The following is a 19,216-nucleotide window of genomic DNA, read 5'->3' as shown; positions in this document are numbered from 1 at the left end:
GGTTGAGCGTCTGACTCTTGGCGTTGGCTCAGGTCATGATCTTGGGGTCACGGGATCAAGTCCTGGGTTGGGCTCTGTGCTCAGTGGAGAGTCTGCTGAAGATTTTCTTTCCCTCTCCCTCTCCTTACAACCCCTCTCCCCACTTGTACATGCTCACTCTCTCTCTAAAAATAAATAAATCTAAAAAAAATTTTTTTCCCTGGTTTTCTGGCAACCAGGACTTAACGTAGGACAAGGTATGGCCTGAGGGTACCAGGCCTGAATACTACTGCTGCCCCCCCCCCCCCATTCCAGACACCATTAGAGGATGCCTTTGAGGAATGCACTCCAAAGCACAAGGCCCCTGAGGCGTGAGCCTAGAGCAGGGGACAGCCCCTTGCTGGGTGTCAGGGCAGTACTGAGTGGGAGCTAACCACATGTGCAGGTCACACTCACGGGCCAGCTTGACACGGTTCCTGAGCACCTGCTAAGTGCCGGGCACGAGGCGGGGCCACGTCGGAAATCTGTGAAGCCGTGGTGCGTGGCTCACGGCAGAGTCACCAGACAGCCATGACCCGCCGGTTGCACAGCACCCTCCACTCCTGGCCAGCAGGTGCCAAACTGCCGCAGTGGAGAGCGGCCCCGGGCGTCCAGGGACCTGTTTACACCTCACGGCATCCACTCCTTCATTCCATTCCAATAACTATTAAGTCGCAGGAAATACCGAGGTTTACTCCATGTGTTCCAGGCATTCGTTTAGGCCTCATTACTTTTTAGAGAGAGCTCCTGGGGGGAGGGTGGGGAGTGGGGAGGCAGTGAGAAGCCCAGAGGGGTGCATCATGAGGAGCCCGGCCCAGGGCTGGCATCTGTCAGTGGAAACAATCCTCTTTCCCTCCACTGCGGCTCCTTCCATACCTTGTGCCTTAGTGAAGACGCTGCTGGTTGTAAGGAGAGAACTCCTCGGAACCCGAGACTCCCTAGGGCTCACCAGACGAGGCAGGGAAAATCGCCGGTCAGTAAGGACGGCACCCTCGTTCAGCTGAGACCAGGAAGCAAGCTGCCGGCGGGCTGAGTAGCACGGAAAACAGAGCTGCTGGGGGCGAAGAGGAGAGACGCACAGGATCAGTGAGCTGTGTGGGAGGGTACAGATCGGGAAGCCCAATTAGCGCCTGATGTGCGACGGGACAGGAGAAGCCCCTGCTCTGGCTCCTGAGCAATCTTCAGTAAAAGATCTTGTCCCATTAACGCCCTGTGGCAGCCTTCACTGTACCCGCTCCTGCCTTCCCAAAGCTCCACCAACACAAGGCCCGGGGGCCTGGATTAGCTTCCTAGGCCTGTCATGGCCAACAACCACGAACTTGGTGCCAGAAAACAACAGAAATTTATTTTCACACAGTTTTGGAGGCCAAAGTCCGAGATCAAGGTGACAAGAGGGCCCGGCTCCCTCTGAAAGCTCTAGGGGAGGATACTTTCTTGCTTCTTTCAGACTCTGGTGGCCCCCGGCATCCCTTGGTCTGAGGCCACATCACTCCAACCTCTGGCTCCATCTCTGTCTGTCTTTTTGCTTTCTCCTCTATGTTTTCCTCTTCTGTTTCCTTTTTTGTTTTTAAGAATTTATTTTTAGGGCGCCTGGGTGGCTCAGTTGGTTGGGCGGCTGCCTTCGGCTCAGGTCATGATCCTGGAGTCCCTGGATCGAGTCCCGCATTGGGCTCCCTGCTCGGCGGGGAGTCTGCTTCTCCCTCAGCCCCTCCCCCCTCTCATGCTCTCTGGCTCTCATTCTCTCTGTCTCAAATAAATAAATAAAATCTTTAAAAAAAAAAAAAAGAATTTATTTTTAGCGGCGCCTGGGTGGCTCGGTTGGGTGCCTGCCTTCGGCTCAGGTCATGATCCCAGAGTCCTGGGTATTGAGCTGCACATTGGGCTCTCTGCTCGCGGGGGAGCCTGCTTCTCCCTCTCCCTCTGCCTGCCGCTACCCCTGCTTGTGCTCCCTCTCTTTAAAAAAAAAAGAGAAAGAAAAAGAAAAAAGATTTTATTTTTAAGTAATCTCTACATCCAACATGGGGCTTAAACTCAACCCTGAGATCGAGTCACATGCTCTACTCACTGAGCCAGCCAGGTGCCCCTCTTCTGTTTCTTTCCTTTTTTTTTTTTTAAGATTTATTTATTTATTTTAGAGAGAGAGAACATGAGCAGGAGTGGCAGAAGGAGAGGGAAGGAGAGAGAGAGAGAGAATCTTAAGCAGACCCCATGCTGAGCTCAGAGCCCAACGCAGGGCTCGAACTCATGACCCCAAGATCACGACCTGAACAGAAACCAAGAGTTGGATGCTCAACCAACTGTGCCATCAGGCACCCCTCTTCTGTTTCTTATAAGGACACTTATCATTCATTAGATTTAGGGCTCATCCAGATGATCCAGGATGATCTCATCTCAAAATCCTTAATTATATTTGCAAAACCCCTTTTTCCAAATTAGGTCACATTTACAGGTGGGTTAGGATGTGAATATATCTTTTTAGGGGAGCCACAATTCAACCCATTGGGGTAACAATGATCCTGAATATCTGGGGCAGTATCATCACAGAATGAATAGTATCTTTTTTTTTAAGATTTTATTTATTTATTTGACAGAGAGAGACATAGTGGGAGAGGGAACACAAGCAAGGGGAGTGGGAAAGGGAGAAGCAGGCTTCCCGCTGAGCTAGGAGCTGATGCGGGGCTCGATCCCAGGACTCTGGGATCATGACCTGAGCCGAAGGCAGACACTTAATGACTGAGCCACCCAGATGCCCCAAATGAACAGTATCTTTAAACTGAGCATTAGACATCACTGTGGCCAATGTTCCCTACGCGGGAACATCATACTGGATACCTGACTCCTTTCGCCCTGGCCTACTGCCAAGTTCTTTCCCCATCTCCCCTCTACATACTGTGTACAAAAAGTTCAAACAAAGTGCTAGGGACACCTGGGGGACTCAGTGGGTTAAAGCGTCTGCCTTTGGCTCAGGTCATGATCCCAGAGTCCTGGGATTGAGTCCCGCATCGGGCTCTTTGCTCAGCGGGGAGCCTGCTTCTCCCTCTCCTTCCTGCTTGTGCTCTCTCTTGCTTTCTGTCTCTCTCTCAAATAAATAAATAAAATCTTTAAAAAGTGCTAAATAAAGGTTGGAAGTAAGGCAAAGATATATGAGGCAAGTACAGAAGAGTACTTAGGTAAAACTAAAAATCCTGTTGCTTAGTCGCGAACAGCAAGGTTGGCCCCTCAGCAGGTATCCCTTTGCAAAATCAATAGGTCTCTTGAGATACTTTCCCAAACAAAAGATCAATACTCTCTCCAGGAAGAAGTCTGTTATGTGGGGGAAGGGACATCCCCTCTCTGGGCTCAGTGTTTCTGTCGCTAAGTGTAATATTGTGATTTACAGTAAGAAATAGATATTTGGTCCTCCTGCAGGCACAGAGCTTCCAAAACCCTTGGTATTTCCCAAGTGGTAAGTGCTATAAAGGTGAAAGCAGCACCTTTTGTTATTCATAGCAAGCCCCTATCAGCCACACCTGAATTTATGTTAATGATGACTTTTGAAAAGCCTTTAAGGATGGGGACTGGTTTCCAGAGAACCAACAAAGACAGGATTGGAATTTTCAGCCCCACCCCCTGACCTCCTGGGGGAGGAGAGGGGCCTGAGATCCAGCTCCACCACCAATGGCCGAAGATGTAATCAACCGTGCCCAAGTAATGAAGCCTCCATAAAAACGCAGGGTGGGGTTTAACGAGCTTTGTGAGCTGGTGAACACGTGAAGGTATGGGGAGACTGGCTGCTCAGAGAGTACTCGTTAGCTCTGTGCCCCTTCCCCACCTACCTTGTCCTATGAATCTTTCATCTGGCTGTTCATTTGTAGCCTTCAATAGCCTTTGTAATTAGTTATCTGGTTATCTAGTAAGTAAACTGATTTTCTGGGTTCTGTGAGTTGCTCTAGCAAATTAATTGAATCTGAGCACGGGGGTCATGGGAACCTCCTGTTTATAACCGGTTGGTTGGTCAAAAGCACAGGTAACAACCTGGAATTTAGACATCTGAGTGGAGGGGGGGGGAGTGCAGGTTTGTGGGACTGAGCACTTGGCCTGTGGCTTCTGACACTATCTTCAGGTCGAGTCAGAATTGAGTTACATCTGTAGGACACCAATCAATGTCCATTGAGAATTGGAGAATTGCTCAGTAGTGTTGGAAAAGCACACAAGACTAACACAAGGAGGGGGACCCCGCCAGGACACCTGCACACAGTACTAGGATGTTGTTCCTTTTTATCTGTTTCAATATAGGTCTTCCATGTCAGATTTCACTTGAAAGAAGTTTGAAGACTAGTGAACTTGATGACTTACTTCTAAGGCTACATCCAGGTCTGCCCTTTGCTCAAGTTACTTAAAAAATATTTACTGAGCACCCACTATGTGTGAAGCACGGTTGTGGGCAGTGGGGCCACAGCAGTGAACAAAGAAGTAAACATTTAATTAAAGAAAAAGTCAGGGGCACCTGAGTGGCTCAGTCGTTAAGCATCTGCCTTTGGCTCAGGTCCTGATCCCAGGGTCCTGGGATCGAGCCCCGCATCGGGCTCCCTGCTCAGCGGGAAGCCTGCTTCTCCCTTTCCCACTCCCCCTGCTTGTGTTCCCTCTCTCGCTGTGTGTCTGTCAAATAAATAAATAAAATCTTAAAAAAAAAAAAAAAAAGAAAAAGAAAAAGTCAACAAGCTCACAATGGAGTCACTTGTGGTAAACCCCACATCGGCAAACCAAGACTTAACATTTAACCTAATTTCAGTTTCAACTTCTCCCAGGAATGTAATATTCATCCTTTTTTTTTTTTTTAAGATTTATTTATTTGGTGGGGGAGGGGCAGAGGGAGAAAGAATCTTAAGCAGACTCTGCGCTGAGCACAGAGCCCAACACCCAGGGCTTGATCTCAGCACCCTGAGATCACCTGATCGGAAACCAAGAGTTGGATGCTCAATCGATGGCATCACCCGGGCGCCCCTCCCAAGAATGTAATCTTAAATCAGTAAATCCGGAATTTCCTGGTCAGCACTAATGAGGTAATCCACTTGATAGACTGCTTTCGGCCCCCAAAGATGAGATACTCTGCTTTTTCCTTGTTCATGCCTCTTTCTGCCTCTTGAAGGGGTTCAGGACAGCCCCGCACCAATGTGCCACTCTAACATGGGGACTGTTTCAAGCTGAAGGCACTTGAGACCCTTTGGGCTCAAGAGGAACTTTTGTCCCTCCCTACGAAGAAGAATATAAATTGGGGGTCTTTCCCAGCAAGGGTTATTAGCAGAGATAAATTTTATGAGTAACTCAACCGTATGGTAGGGCAAACATCTAATTACCAAACATCTGCTCTTCTTATCACCCTGTTAAATGCATTCCTTTACCCTGAAATAACAGACCGGTACCCCCTTCTCCTTAATTCAGAATGATGTATATACCTCATTCTGCCTGTCTTTGGCATTTCCATGTCTATGTGGATTCCCTGTACATATGCTTTATTAAATTTGATTATCTCTCCTGTTAAGCTGTCTCATGCCAATTTGATTCTTAGTCCAGCTAGAAGGACCTTTGAGGGGACAGGAATTCTTGCTCCCTGACACTATAAAAAGTCTCCCACTTTGCTCAGCTCTTCAGAACTCCTTTCTATTTGCAAGCCAACTTGGTACTTAAATCTACTCAGTTGAATTTTGTTTTTTAATAATTTCTACCCTCCATGGGGTGTCCACTAGAGTGGGAGGACATGAGACAATTTTCTTTTTAAAATAAACGGACAGTAGATGAGAAGGTGATGAGTGCTCTGGAGAAGAATCAAAGAGCGGGGGGTGCAATGTTTAAAAGGGTGATCAGGGAAGGGAAGACTCCATGGAAAGGTAGCGCTTGAGTCAACTTGAGGGAAGTGAGGAATGAGCCATGAGGGATCTTACAGTAGTAGATACTGCCCATTATTTTTTTTAAAGATTTTATTTATTTGTTTGACAGAGAGACAGTGAGAGAGGGAACACAAGCAGGGGGCAGTGGGAGAGGGAGAAGCAGGCTCCCCGCTGAGCAGGGAACCCAATGCGGGGCTCGATCCCAGGACCCTGGGATCATGACCTGAGCCAAAGGCAGATGCTTAACAGCTGAGCCACCCAGGTGCCCCATGATACTGCCCATTATTTTTAACAGTTATGTTTATTACAAGTATTTTTGGTTTTCATTTTTAGTGGTGATATACAGTTATCTTTTTAAAAAGATTTAAAGATTGATTTATTTGACAGAGAGAGCACAAGCAGGGGGAGTGGCAGGCAGAGGGAGAGGGATTAGCAGGCTCCCTGCTGAGCAAGGAGCCGGACTCAAGGCTTGATCCCAGGACCCTGAGATCATGACCCGAGCTGAAAGCAGACGCCTAACCACTGAGCCACCCAGGCGTCCCTTATTTATTTATTTTAGAGAGAGAGTGAGGGAGAGTGCATGCGAGAGCAGGAGGGGCAGAGGGAGAAGGAGGGGCAGAGAATCTCAAGCAACCCAATGGAGGGCTCTACCTCACAACCCTAAGATCATGACTGGAGCCAAAACCAAGAGTCCAACACTTAACCAAGTGAGCCACCCAGGTGCCCCTACAGTTTTCCCTTCTTTTTTTTTAAGATTTATTTATTTGAGAGAGAGAGAGAGAAGGAGGGACAGAGGGAGAGGGAGAGTCTTAAGCGGACTCTGAGCTGAGTATGAGCCCATCATGGGGGCTCCATCTCTCAACCCTGAGATCACAACCTGAGCTGAAACCAAGAATCAGAAGGTTAACAGACTGTGCCACCCAGGCACCCCTACAGTTATCTTTTAAAATAAAAGTTTTTAAGTTTACAAAGTGGGAATTGATTTAAAGTACAATATTAAGTAAATTAGCAGTGGCCACAAGCACATATAGCATAGGGGTCCCAAGTGGATGGGGGCCGGTGGTTCGGGGCTGGGGTGTGTGTGTGTGTGAGAGAGAGAGAAAAGATGTGTGTGTGTGTGTGAGTGTGAGAGAGAGAAAAGGAGTGTGTGTGTGTGTAAGAGAGAGACAGAGACAGAGACAGAGAGAGAGAGAGGATTCACCTGGGCAGAACAAAGGAAATAGAAGTTTACTGAATACACAGCAAGGAAGCAGTGGACAGGAGAGCAAAGGAGAGACTGTGATGGGGCAGGGGTGAGAAGCCACAGTTATAGGGCAGAGTGAGGGAGAATGGGGACTATGGAATTTTCCTTTTTTTGGTAATCTTGGTGCCTGGTTGTAATTGGTCAGTTAGGGCCTATGGTCATTTTGAGGCAGGTCATTTAATGAGCCTGTTTACATTCAGCTCAGTGGTCACCATGGGCCCTCTTGCGTTGCTCAAGTTTCCATTTCTCAAGCTTGTTGCCTAAAAGCAGCCTCTACATATAGCAAATATGAAGGTGATTCCCAAATGCCTGAAGTGGGGAAACACTGACTTTAAAATTCATTAAATTATCACTGGTGGTTATTTCCTGGGCTAATCTTTTTTCTTGAAGAACAGTCTCCCATCCCCAGTAAAAGACAATGAGAAACTGGGAACCCAAACTTGACAATGGCTTTGCAAGCCGCTTCTCAAAAACGCATCCCAGAGTTTGATAAACATTTACTGCTCACAAGGTCATTGTCGAAAAGGACAGAACATCAGTAGTACGGGGCACAGGGGAAGGGCCACCCCATGATGGCTGATCCAGGGGGCTAGGAACCTGCCTCTGATTAAGGCAGTGTCTTCAAGCCTGGCAGAGCATAAAATCACCTCTTAATTTTTTTTTTAATTTTGTTTATTTATTTGAGAGAGAGGGCAGAGGAGGGGACGGGGCAGAGGAAGAAGCAGACTCCCCAGTAAGCAGGGAGCCCAATCCCAGCTGGGATCATGACCTGTGCTGAAGGCAGACGCTTAACGGACTGAGCCACCCAGGCGTCCCCAAAACACCTCTTTAAAAAAATTAAAATTAAAAAAAGCCCAGGCCTCACCCCAGACCAATCCCATGAGAATCTCTGAAGGTGAGGTCCTGGCACCTGCTCACTTTGAAAGCTCTCAAGTGATTTCATACCTGCCTATCCTCTTGCTCCTTGGTACAGAGAAAGTACAGCTTTAAGACAGACCTAGGTTCAAATCCTTCCACTTATATGCTGTGTGATCCTATCTGATCCTCTGAGCCCCTCGTGCCTCGTCTGTACACAGCAACAATCATACCCACCTCTGGAGGGGCTGACGGTGTCATGACACAGACTGGCCAGGTGCCCACAGAGCATGCCAGCAATGGAAGCTCAGTATATCCTGTCCCTCCTTTTTTCAGTGACACTCCCACCACCCAGAGCTTGACACAGAATAAAGGGGCACCCAATAGCAAAACCTCAGCTCCCACTCTCAGCTCTAGGAGAGCAGAGGTCTGGGGCACCTGGGTGGCTCAGTCATTAAGCGTCTGCCTTCGGCTCGGGTCATGACCCCAGGGTCCTGGGATCAAGTCCCACATCAGGGTCCCTGCTCAGCAGGGAGCCTGCTTCTCCCTCTCCGTCTGTCTGCCACTCCCCCTGCTTATGCGCTCTCTCTGTCAAATAAATAAATAAAAATCTTTAAAAAAAAAAAAAAGGAGAGCAGAGGTTTGAGCTTATTATTTGGAGGGAGTAACAATGCCGACAATCAAATCCTTAATCCATTCTTTTTTTTTTTTAAGACTTTATTTTTAAGTAATCTCTACACCCAACATGGGGCTCAAACTTAGAGTCCCGAGATCAGCAGTAGCACATTCTACTAACTGAGCCAGCCAGGCTCCCCTCCACTGATTATTTTCTATTTTTTAATTAATATTTAATTATATCAGTTCTGGGGCACCCGCCTGGCTCGGTCAGTAGAGCACGCGACTCTTGATCTCGGGGTTGTGAATTCGAGCCCCATGTAGGATGTAGAGATTACTAAAAATAAATAAATAAATAAATAAATAAATAAATAAATAAATAAATAAATAGTAATTGTATCAGTTCTAATTGAGCCATTGCTTTTTTTTTTTTAAGATTTTATTTATTTATTTGAGACAGAGAGAATGAGAGACAGAGAGCATGAGAGGGAGGAGGGTCAGAGGGAGAAGCAGACTCCCTGCTGAGCAGGGAGCCCGATGTGGGACTTGATCCCAGGACTCCAGGATCATGACCTGAGCCAAAGGCAGTCGCTTAACCAACTGAGCCACCCAGGTGCCCGAGCCATTGCTTTTTTTAATTCCAGAAGTTAACATACTGTTTAATATTAGTTTCACGTGTATAATACAGTGATTTCAACAGTTCTATCCATTACTCAGTGCTCATCAAGGTAAGTGTGCTCTTAATCCCCATCACCTGTTTCACCCATACCCCCACCTCCACTCTGGTGATCATCAGTTTGTTCTGTATAGTTAAGAGTTTGTTTTTTGGTTTGTCTCTTTTTCTTTGTTCATTTGTTTTGTTTCTTAATTTCCATATATGAGTGAAATCATAGGATATTTGTCTTTCTCTGCCTTTTTTTTTTTTTTTTAATAGAACATTATAAATAAAGCACAAGTCTTCTTTGCCTACCTCACACAATCCTGGTCCCTGGCCCCTTTCTCAATACTGAATTTGGCAAGTGCGTTCCAGAATTTTTAAAAATACATTTATGTATTTTATAGAAACCAATAGAAAATATGTAATACTGTTTTATGTGTTTTTAGTGGATAAGTGGTTTTTTTTTTTTTTTACTATATCATTATGGAACTTTTTAAATGCAACATGTTTACAAGACTTACCCCACATTGTTACATATAGCTAAATGTATATAAACATTCCTTTTAGTTCCTCTCTAATATTCCATTGTTAAGAATGGACCACATTTATTTTACTATTTTTCAACTGATAGACATTTAAATTATTTCTAAATTCTTAAAGATATTTATTTGAGAGAGAGGGCATGCCAACAGGGGGAGGCGCAGAGGGAGAGGGAATCCTGAGCAGACTCCCCTCTGAGTGCGGAGCCCTTCATGGAGCTCAATCCCACAACCCTGAGATCATGACCTGAGCCGAAACCAAGAGTCGGACACTTAACCAACTGAGCCACCCAGGTGCCCCTAAATTATTTCTAAATTCTTTTTTTTTTTTAGATTTTATTTTTTTTATTTGGGAGAGAGAATGAGCAGGGGAGAGAGAGGGAGAGGGAGAAGCAGGCTTTCCACTGAGCAGGGAGCCCTACACGGGACAGGATCCCAGGACCCCGGGATCATGAGGCCGAGCCAAAGGCATTTGCTTAACTGACTGAGCCACCAGGCGCCCCTAAATTCTTAACATCACACACAAAGCTGCCAGGAACATTCTTGTACCTACCTCCACGTACTCCTGTGTATTTAAAATAAGAAAAAAAAAAAAAAAAGGCAAGCCCCAACGTGGGGCTCAAACTCACAGCCCTGAAATCAAGAGTTGCATGCTCTACCAAGTGAGCCAGCCAGGTGCCCCTCTCCCTGTATATTTTTCACCTTTAGAATTACTCTTCATTTTCTTAGTAGTGGAATGAGCACTGGATGGGAGTCAGTGGACTTTGGGCTGGTGGCCTGGTACCTCTGAATTCTAGGCTCTCCATCCTAGGCACAGTCTCTGCCCCTTGCCTGCCATGATTCTTTCACTTTAACCACTTCACCAGCCTCCTCACTGAGTTCCTGTCTCTGGCCGGGTCCCTGGTTCCTCCCAATGTCGCCCTAACACCAGCTATCATGTCCTTCTCCTACTTAAAATTCTCCCCCAGCTGTAGAGCCCAGGGCAAGGCAGAGCCTGCAGGGGTGACAGCCCAGCCCTGGGAAAGGCAGAGCCTGCAGGGGTGAGAGCCCAGTACGAATCAGTGTTTGTTGAAAAACACGATGCACTTGGGCTTGGAGTTGGACCGGCAGGAGAAGAGAGCAGCCCTGGCAGGTAGTCCAGGAAGTCCAACACATGTGTCAGTCAGGGGCTCTGAAGTTGGTAAAGTAGAATATAAGGCAGGGAAAGTCAGACTCCAGTCCTACAAGGTTTGGTATTTCAATTATCTACTGCTACTTCACAGGCCACTGCAAATCTTTTTTTTTTTTTCTTAAACGTAAGCTCTACGACCAACACGGGCCTTGCACTCATGACCCTGAGATCAAGAGGTGCATGCTCTACAGACTGAGCCAGCCAGATGCCCTGCCACTGCAAATTCTAATGGCTTAAAACAACGATTTATTATTTCTTACCATTCCAAGGGATGGGCAGATGCGCTGTGCAGTTCTCCCACAGGATGCTTGCTGGGTCACTCACGAACTCAGCTGGGGGCTCTGCTGGGTCTGCAACGTCCAAGACGGTGCCTGGAATGACCGAGGGCTGGCTGGGCTTTACTCTCCTGCCAGTTAGTTGGATTTCTTTCTCAGCACCACCACCTCTTGACGGCAAGAATGCTTCTTGCTTCTCTGGGATGGATGGGAAGGTGGTGTTAACCTTAAAAATAAAGCTACCAATTATTTTACCAGTTAAAAAAAAAATGTGCAGGGACGCCTGGGTGGCTCAGTCGGTTAAGCGTCTGCCTTCGGCTCAGGTCATGATCCCGGGGTCCTGGGATCGAGTCCCGCATCGGGCTCCCTGCTCCACGGGGAGCCTGCTTCTCTCTCTGCCTCTGTCTCTCTCTCTGTCTCTCATAAATAAATAAATAAAATATTTTTAAAAAAATGTGCTTGTTGTTGTTTCTGGAAGAGCAGAAAACTGCAACCTGGGAAAAGCCAACTATGACAAAACCATAGGCCAATCCACAGAACACAGGAGAGAAACGCTCTTTTAGAGTGCCATCTCTAAATTTGTGGGGAGGGCTGTTGTAAACATAAAGTCCATTGGAGTAAACCGGAAGTCCCAATTATAGTGGCTTTTCATTGGCTGAGCTGTGACTGTCTCTCATTGGCTGGGCTGTTGCTAAGGGAAGAGGAAAGCCAGAGAGCGGATAATGAAGTAGTATCCAGCTGCAGTCCATCTCTTCCTGTTGAGTTTGCAACTGAGCACAAGTGATAAGGCAGGAGAGCTCCCTGCCCCAGTCTCCTGGGAGGCGATCTCCCACAGTTGGAAAGAAAACTGGAGTCTTTTCTTCCAGGCACCAGCTTTTATAGTCCCCTTTATGTAGGTCTTAGGTGGGGGACTGATGGAGGAGGACAGGTGGTTGGTGATGCCTATGGGAGAGGCCTAGCATTTGTAGGGAAAAATCCAGAATAGTCACTAACTGCCGAGGCCTTCAGAGAGGGAGTAAATGAAAGGAACTTAGAGGCAGGGGAATGGTAGGAAGGTCAAGTTTGAGGTTCAGGACTGAGCTCTTGGATGGGGGAGGGGCCAGAACCCCCCTGCATGTATCACAGAGGTGAGCTGGTGACAGTCACATCAGGATGAAATCTATAATCTGATTTCAGTGGGGGAGAGGAGAGGAGAGAAGCATCTGGAGACATTGTCCCCCATTCTGACCTGCCTCGGAGACCATGGGTCCTCTCATCCCCTGTAATTATTTCTGAACCAACTATTCCACTTAAGACAATTCCTTGAGTTTCAATTGCCTCCAGTCAAAGAATAAGGGTATCTGTCCAGTTTCTCCTGCTAATAAATATTTGAACAGCAGTTTGTTAATTTTTCTTACTCTCTCTGACAGAGATCAGTTGCTATTTTACATTACATTCAACTTCTATTAGTTTAGGATTTACTTCCTCAGTGATACCACCAGCAATGGGCTTGAATAAAACATTTTACCCTAGACAAGCTCGTTAAATTCTTGAAGGTGAGGGGCACTGGGTGGCTCAGTTGGTTAAGCGGCTGCGTTCAGCTCAGGTCATGATCCTGGGGTCCCGGGATCGAGTCCTGCATCGGGCTCCCTGTTCGGTCGGGAGCCTGCTTCTCCCTCTGACCCTCACCCCTCTCATGCTCTCTCTCACCTTCTCTCAAATAAGAAATAAAATCTTTAAAAATAAATAAATAAATAAATTCTTGAAGTTGAGTGGATAAAAGGGAGGAAGAACCAGCCCTGGTTTTACAATTTTGAGGGTATCAATTTAAATACAGTAGGGGAGTGTCAAGCAGCGTGGGGACCAGGAAGTGCTAGATGATGAAGGATAGAAACCACTGGAAGGACAATCCTGTTGGGCCTCAGGCCGCCAAAACCAGCCCTTTCCCAGAGCCAACCCCACCCCCAACCTGGCTTCTGATACTCCTGAAGTGTTCAAGGCTTGGCCTCCAACAGCTCATCCTGACCCAAATAAGACTCCCATTTCCCAATCTGTTCCCCATCTTCCTACTTTCTGACAATTAAATCATATTTTTTACGAAACAAGAGAGGGAGACAAACCATAAGAGACTCAATCTCAGGAAACAAACTGAGTGTTGCTGGAGTGGTGGGCAGTGGGAGGGGTGGGGTGGCTAGGTGATGGACATTGGGGAGGGTATGTGCTATGGTGAGCGCTGTGAATTGTGTAAGACTGATGAATCACAGACCTGTACCCCTGAAACAAATAATACATTATATGTTAAATCAATCAATCATTCATATTTTTTAGGGTCTCATTTTACTTCTTGGAACTGACATTCAGCCCTGCTGAGGGTGGTGAAGTTTTCTCATCTTTAAACAGGGGATTTTATGGGGTGCCTGGGTGGCTCAGTAAGTTAAACATCTGCCTTCGGCTCAGGTCATGATCCCAGGGTCCTGGGATCGAGCCCCGCATCGGGCTCCCTGCTCTGCGGGAAGCCTGCTTCTCCCTCTCCCACTCCCCCTGCTTGTGTTCCTGCTCTCACTGTCTCTCTCTCTGTCAAATAAATAAAACCTTTAAAAATAAATAAATAAATATCATACTATCCCTGACTCAAGGGCTACACCCTGCTTTTCAGATTCCCCTGTCACTTGGGGCATACCTCATTGGTGACTATAGCACCCTATATTGAGAACCCCTCTAGCTCAAAAGTCAACTGTGTCACCCATTCCTCTCTGACTCCAGACCCTGCCTCAGCTGGCTCAATTCCTCCCTTTTATTCCTACAAGGACCCACATACTCACGTTCAGCAAATGCTGCTTGGGGGCTGAAAAGCCTAAGGAATTTCCATAGGAAGTGTTAAAGAGTTGAGTGTTTAGATTTTAGAAATGTAGTTTATGATCATATTCTTATTTTCCTGTAAGACTTCAGACTCCCAGATCTCATTTTATAGGTAGGGTCTGATCTTAACCCTTCAGCTAACACTCAGTTCTGCTGAGGATGGCAAAATAACATGCCCAAGGTCATGGGTAAAAGGGAAAGAAAGCAGGGAAAGTTCAAAGTAACAAGATTCGATTCCTTCACTAAAAGGACCCATGCTCTCCCCCAGTTGGCCCTTCTTCCCTCCATCCACTCCAAATCCGCAGCCTAAGAGTTGGTGTTGGAACACTGGTCAACAGTTACAGACTCCCTTTGCATTTATGGTCATTTTCCCTGTGGGTGTTTATGTCCTCTTTCGGGGGCCTCGGTTGGGCACAGCCCAATGAACCAGAAAGGTTATGATCATGTTTTATTTCAAAAGAAAAGGGCACAGGGCCTTGGTTACTGACCTCCCAGGTAGCTCCTGGCCCATATGCAAATTCTCCCAGGTCATCCCCAGCTTCAGCTCTGCAAACCAAGGGTTAACTTTGAGGGGCATATTTATGAAGCCACAGAATGCCCTTTGTGGCACAATTCCCCAGAGCAAGAGGTACCAACTTCCTTATAGCTGCATATTTCAGAGGGAAGTTTCTAGAAGAGTCCAAAAGAATCTGCTGCACTTGGATAGGGAAGTGGCTGAATTATTTCGTATTCTAGAACACCTAACATCCCACTTTATGACTACTTGGAAAGCCAAGAGGGATCAATGCAGGGCAGTGCTCATGCGGACCAGAACCTGAACCTTGGTAACACAGGAACATTTTACCCCTCTTCAGGTCCAATCTTTCTCTCTCCCCTTCCCTTTGGCCAACTTTCCCTGCTCCTATTTCCACATAATGTCTACATGCCACCTGAGTTTGTTTATGTTCTCCCAGCAGCAGACCTTAAAACAAGGATCCAAGTGCAAGTCGTTTACTTGAGAGGCACACCAGCAAGTGCTGGTCAGGGAGTGGAAAGTGAGACAGGGAAAGCAAAGGAAGGATGCACGATTGGCCAGTTACCACTGTGCAACAGGATCTCGATCCTACCAGAGAGCTCCGGACATGGTGCAGAACATGGGTCAGACTTAACCCACCCAAGGGGCAAGGGAGCTTCAGTATTCACCCCTCAACTGCAATCAGTCCTGGGGGAGGACTGCCCCCTGGGCGTTAACCCTCTGGGACTCTGGCTTTCCCTGTTTGCTTGTGCCTGCACCTTCAGCAGGAAGCAGCCAAATGAAAGCCCTCAGGCGGAAGGTGGCAGCTCCCAGGTGTTCGCAGTAAACAGTGTTCAGGGTGTTGAGCACGGGATCTCACACTTACGGATGCTGCGTCAGTCATGGTTGCTCCCTTGCCCCGGCCATATGCTCTGTAAATTTTCATCACTAGTGCTTGCCCTTTGTCATGGGCTGAATTATATCCTCCCAAGCTTCATATGTTGAAGCCCTAGCCCCCCAGTTCTTTAGAAAGTGACTGTATTTGGAGAAAGGGTCTTTGAAGAGGGGATTAAGTTAAAATGAGGGTTAAAATGGGTGAGCTCTAATCTGACTGGTGTCCTTGTAAGAGGAAATTTGGACACACCCCAGGGATGTGCACACACAGAGAAAAGACCATGTGAGGACACAGAGAGAAGGTCTCCACCTGCAAGCCAGGGAGGGGGAGGCCTCAGGAGAAACCAACCCTCCCAGCACCTTGATCTAGCCTCCAGAATCATGAGAAGTTCCTCCCTCCCTCCCTCCCTCCTTTCTTTCTTTTCTTTCTTTCTTTCTTTCTTTCTTTCTTTCTTTCTTTCTTTCTTTCTTTCTTTCTTTCTTTCTTTTCTTTCTTTCTTTCTTTCTCTCTCTCTCTCTCTCTCTCTCTCTTTCTTCTTTCTTTCTTTCTTTCTTTCTTTCTTTCTTTTCTTTCTTTCTTTCTTTTTTAGAGAGAGAGAGAATCTTAAGCAGGCTCCACACCCAGCACAGCACCTGACACAGGGCTCGATCTCACAGCCCTGAGATCATGACCTGAGCCAAAATCGAGTCAGACACTTAACTGACTGAGCCACCCAGGCACCCAGAGAAATACATTTCTGTTGTTTAAGCCACTCAGCCTGTGGTACTTTGTTATGGTAGCCCAAGCAAACTAATTCACCCTTCCCCGTTTCTGCTTCTTCATCCGCAGAGTAGCCTCTGGTTGGCCCAGCTCATCTTTTGGAGCCAGACCACCTGTCAGAAGTGACTGAGCCATCTTTGAGTGAGGTGTCTATCTCAGTCCCATCAGCTGTTGGGGGGGAAACAGGGCCATATGGCCAGCACTGTGAGTGAGGACCGATCTCTGAAAAGGAAGCATCATTGGGGAAGGCACCCCAAATTTGTCTGTACCTTGGCCTTCTGCGATGGTCCTAAACTGAGGTGGCCAGTCATCCATGTGCTTGCTTTAATCTGGGGCATCTCCAACCACTGTGTCTTTGTCCTAGAAATAGATCATCCAAGGAAATAAGCCAGAACAATGCTGAGCATCTAGACACTGCTTCAGATAACCCACACCTCAGGTCACATGTTGGCTAGTTCCCGGGCTGGAAGACTGTGATCTCAAAAGTCCCCAGCCCTGTCCACTGGGGCTGATCCAGACGTTGAGAGGCCCTGCTCACCTTGTCTGGAAACCAGCAGGATGTGAAGCTGACAGTTAATTAGATTAATTAGGAAACCCTGCCTTAAAATGTAATGTTGTTTTCATGAACTTTTAAAGCCTATCAAAATGTTTGCAGAGCTTTATGGCTGGTAATTAACAACCTTGTAAAAATATACAAGGAAACAAGGAGAAAGATGTCAGGGAGCTAATGAATGTGACAGCTGCCAGACACACAGACAGAGCCTTGTTCTGGCCTTCTTGTCTGCTAAGTTTGAATCCCAACTCTGCTTCAACTTTCTATGGCCTCAGACAAGTTCCTCACCCTCTCCGGTGTCATATGCTTCTCTAATAAGAAGCCTGGATGACTGCTAAGCCCCACACCAGCTACATTTCTTGGCCTTTCCCCTCCCTGTACCTCAGAGCACAGGCCTGCAGGCTCCACTGCTCCGAGGGCAATTCAGTCATCCAGGCCTAAGTGTCCACACAATAGGTAGGGTTCTAGTATCTCAGGGAGATCCTCAGCATCCCAGTGCATGGAAGTGGACATACACATCTTTTGTGGCCAAAGGTCCATTCCACCTTCTTTGGCAACAAGTTTTTCCTTTGTGAGATCTCTCCATCCCGGATCTCGGTCCCTGTGTTTTAGACAGAATTGATTACACCCTTGGCCCTGGGGCAGGGGCGGGGGGAGAGGGGGCAGCGGGTCTTCATCTCAGCTGTAGCAATCAGAGCATCTCAACCCCCTGACCACAGGGATTTGTTCAGGGCTGGCCAATGACCCAGTCAGGGCCAATGACCCAGTCAGAGCCAATGAGGCACAACAGAGAGACTCTCAGTTCAATTCCACTGGGATGATTTAGGCCTCGGATTGTTGGCAGCCATCCCGGCACGTGTGAAGTGTGAATACTGATCCATGTGAGCCATGTGATGGAAAGAGACCAAATTATAGTCCCATTGTTTGGGCCCCCAAGTTCAGCCATGTCTTAAATTTACTGTTGGACTTTTTGATTACATGAACCAAAAAGTTCCCTTTTTTTGTTTTAAGCCATTTTGAGGTGCATTTTCTATCAGTTGCAAACAAGAGTTCTTTTTTTTTAACATTATTTTTAAAGATTTATTTATTTATTTGAGAGAGAGAATGAGATAGAGAGAGAGAGCATGGGGGGGGGAGGGTCAGAGGGAGAAGCAGACTCCCCGCTGAGCAGGGAGCCCGATGTGGGACTCGATCCCAAGACTCCAGGATCATGACCTGAGCCGAAGGCAGTCGCCTAACCAACTGAGCCACCCAGGCACCCGCAAACAAGAATTCTAATAGTTATCTGGTGTGTTTGTGAATATAAGTGTGTGTGTGTGAGAGAGAGAGAGAGAGAGAAACAAAGTCAGAAAAACAGAGGAAAATTTTTTAGTGAAAGTACATGCTAGAATTTGCACGTGTTGTTTCCTGTGTGTAAAATATCATTTGTCCTCTTTTTCTCTTTGAGAATTCCTATTTGTCTTCTTAAAGCCCATCTCCGTGGCACCTCCTCTTTCTCAGCTCCTGAGGCAGGCAGCCACTCCTTCCTTCGTGCCCTTGTGGTGGGTTGCTAAGTGAAATTTCTCCAAATACCTTTAATTTGGGGACCTCCACAACTGGACTGGAATGGATACATAAGACTGCCACTTGTACCTGAGTCAAATTGTCAGAAGGGACAGAAGGAAAGACTTTCAACAGTTGTTGACAAGATTCATTATATTACCCCATGCCCCCTTTGTAAGAACACACATGATAAATTCCCAGAAAAAGTTGTCTTGAATAATTGGTAGTTTCACTTCTGGAAGAGAATGATAGTTGTGGAATCCATTGAGTTACCTTTTTTGATTTTACCACCAGGGGACCCAAAACTAAATCCAATGCTCTTGTTGAGGTCACTAGTGACCTCCATATGGCTAAATCCAATGGTCAGTCCTCATTTCTCACCTTACTTATCCCATCAGCAGCACTGAACATAGAGGACCTCTCTCTATATATATTTGGCTTCCAGGACCATTTAAGCTCTTGGTTTCCCTCTTATCCCACTGGCAACTTCTCAGTCTTTTTGTTGATTCTTCCTCCTCTCCCCAGCCTCTAAACATAGGAAGGTCAGAGGGTCTGGTACTTTGTCATGTTCTCATCTTTGTGACACTATCTTCATTGGCAATTTCATCTAGCCTCAGGACTTTAAAGACCATCTCCCTGATGATGCCCCAATTTCTATCTGTAGCCTGGCCTTTCTCCTGAATTTTGAACCTATGTGTCCAACTGCCAATTTTACAAATCTTCTTAGACATCTGTATTAGTCAACTTGGGCTGCCATAACTAGATACCACAGACTGGTGGCTTAGACAGCAGACATTTATCTTCTTACAGTCCTAGAGGCTGAAGTCCAAGATCAAGGTGCCAGCAGGGTTGGTTTCTGATGTGACCTCTCTTCCTGGTTTGTAGATAGTCACCT

General features: G+C 46.8%; 1 long non-coding RNA gene across 3 annotated transcripts; it reads right to left on the bottom strand.

The window, feature by feature from the left end:
* Positions 1-899: 899 nt before the first annotated feature.
* LOC135361686 (uncharacterized) lies at positions 900-17,823 on the bottom strand. 3 transcript variants are annotated; one of them, XR_010405367.1, is made up of 4 exons: positions 17,161-17,823; positions 16,496-16,586; positions 11,227-11,467; positions 900-1,072 (listed from the first exon to the last, which is right to left on the bottom strand). It is a non-coding gene; the product is annotated as an uncharacterized LOC135361686 (long non-coding RNA). The 3 variants fall into 3 exon arrangements; XR_010405369.1 differs by having other exon boundaries at positions 900-1,069; XR_010405368.1 differs by having other exon boundaries at positions 11,227-11,439.
* Positions 17,824-19,216: the final 1,393 nt, after the last annotated feature.

The sequence above is a fragment of the Mirounga angustirostris genome, unplaced genomic scaffold (genome assembly GCF_029215605.1).
Source record: "Mirounga angustirostris isolate CCGP_5_RB_7025 unplaced genomic scaffold, mMirAng1.0.hap1 SCAF_10, whole genome shotgun sequence".
NCBI classification, from domain to species: domain Eukaryota; kingdom Metazoa; phylum Chordata; class Mammalia; order Carnivora; family Phocidae; genus Mirounga; species Mirounga angustirostris.
Note: the sequence above shows the minus strand (reverse complement) of the source record. Positions and strands in the feature narration are given on the sequence as shown.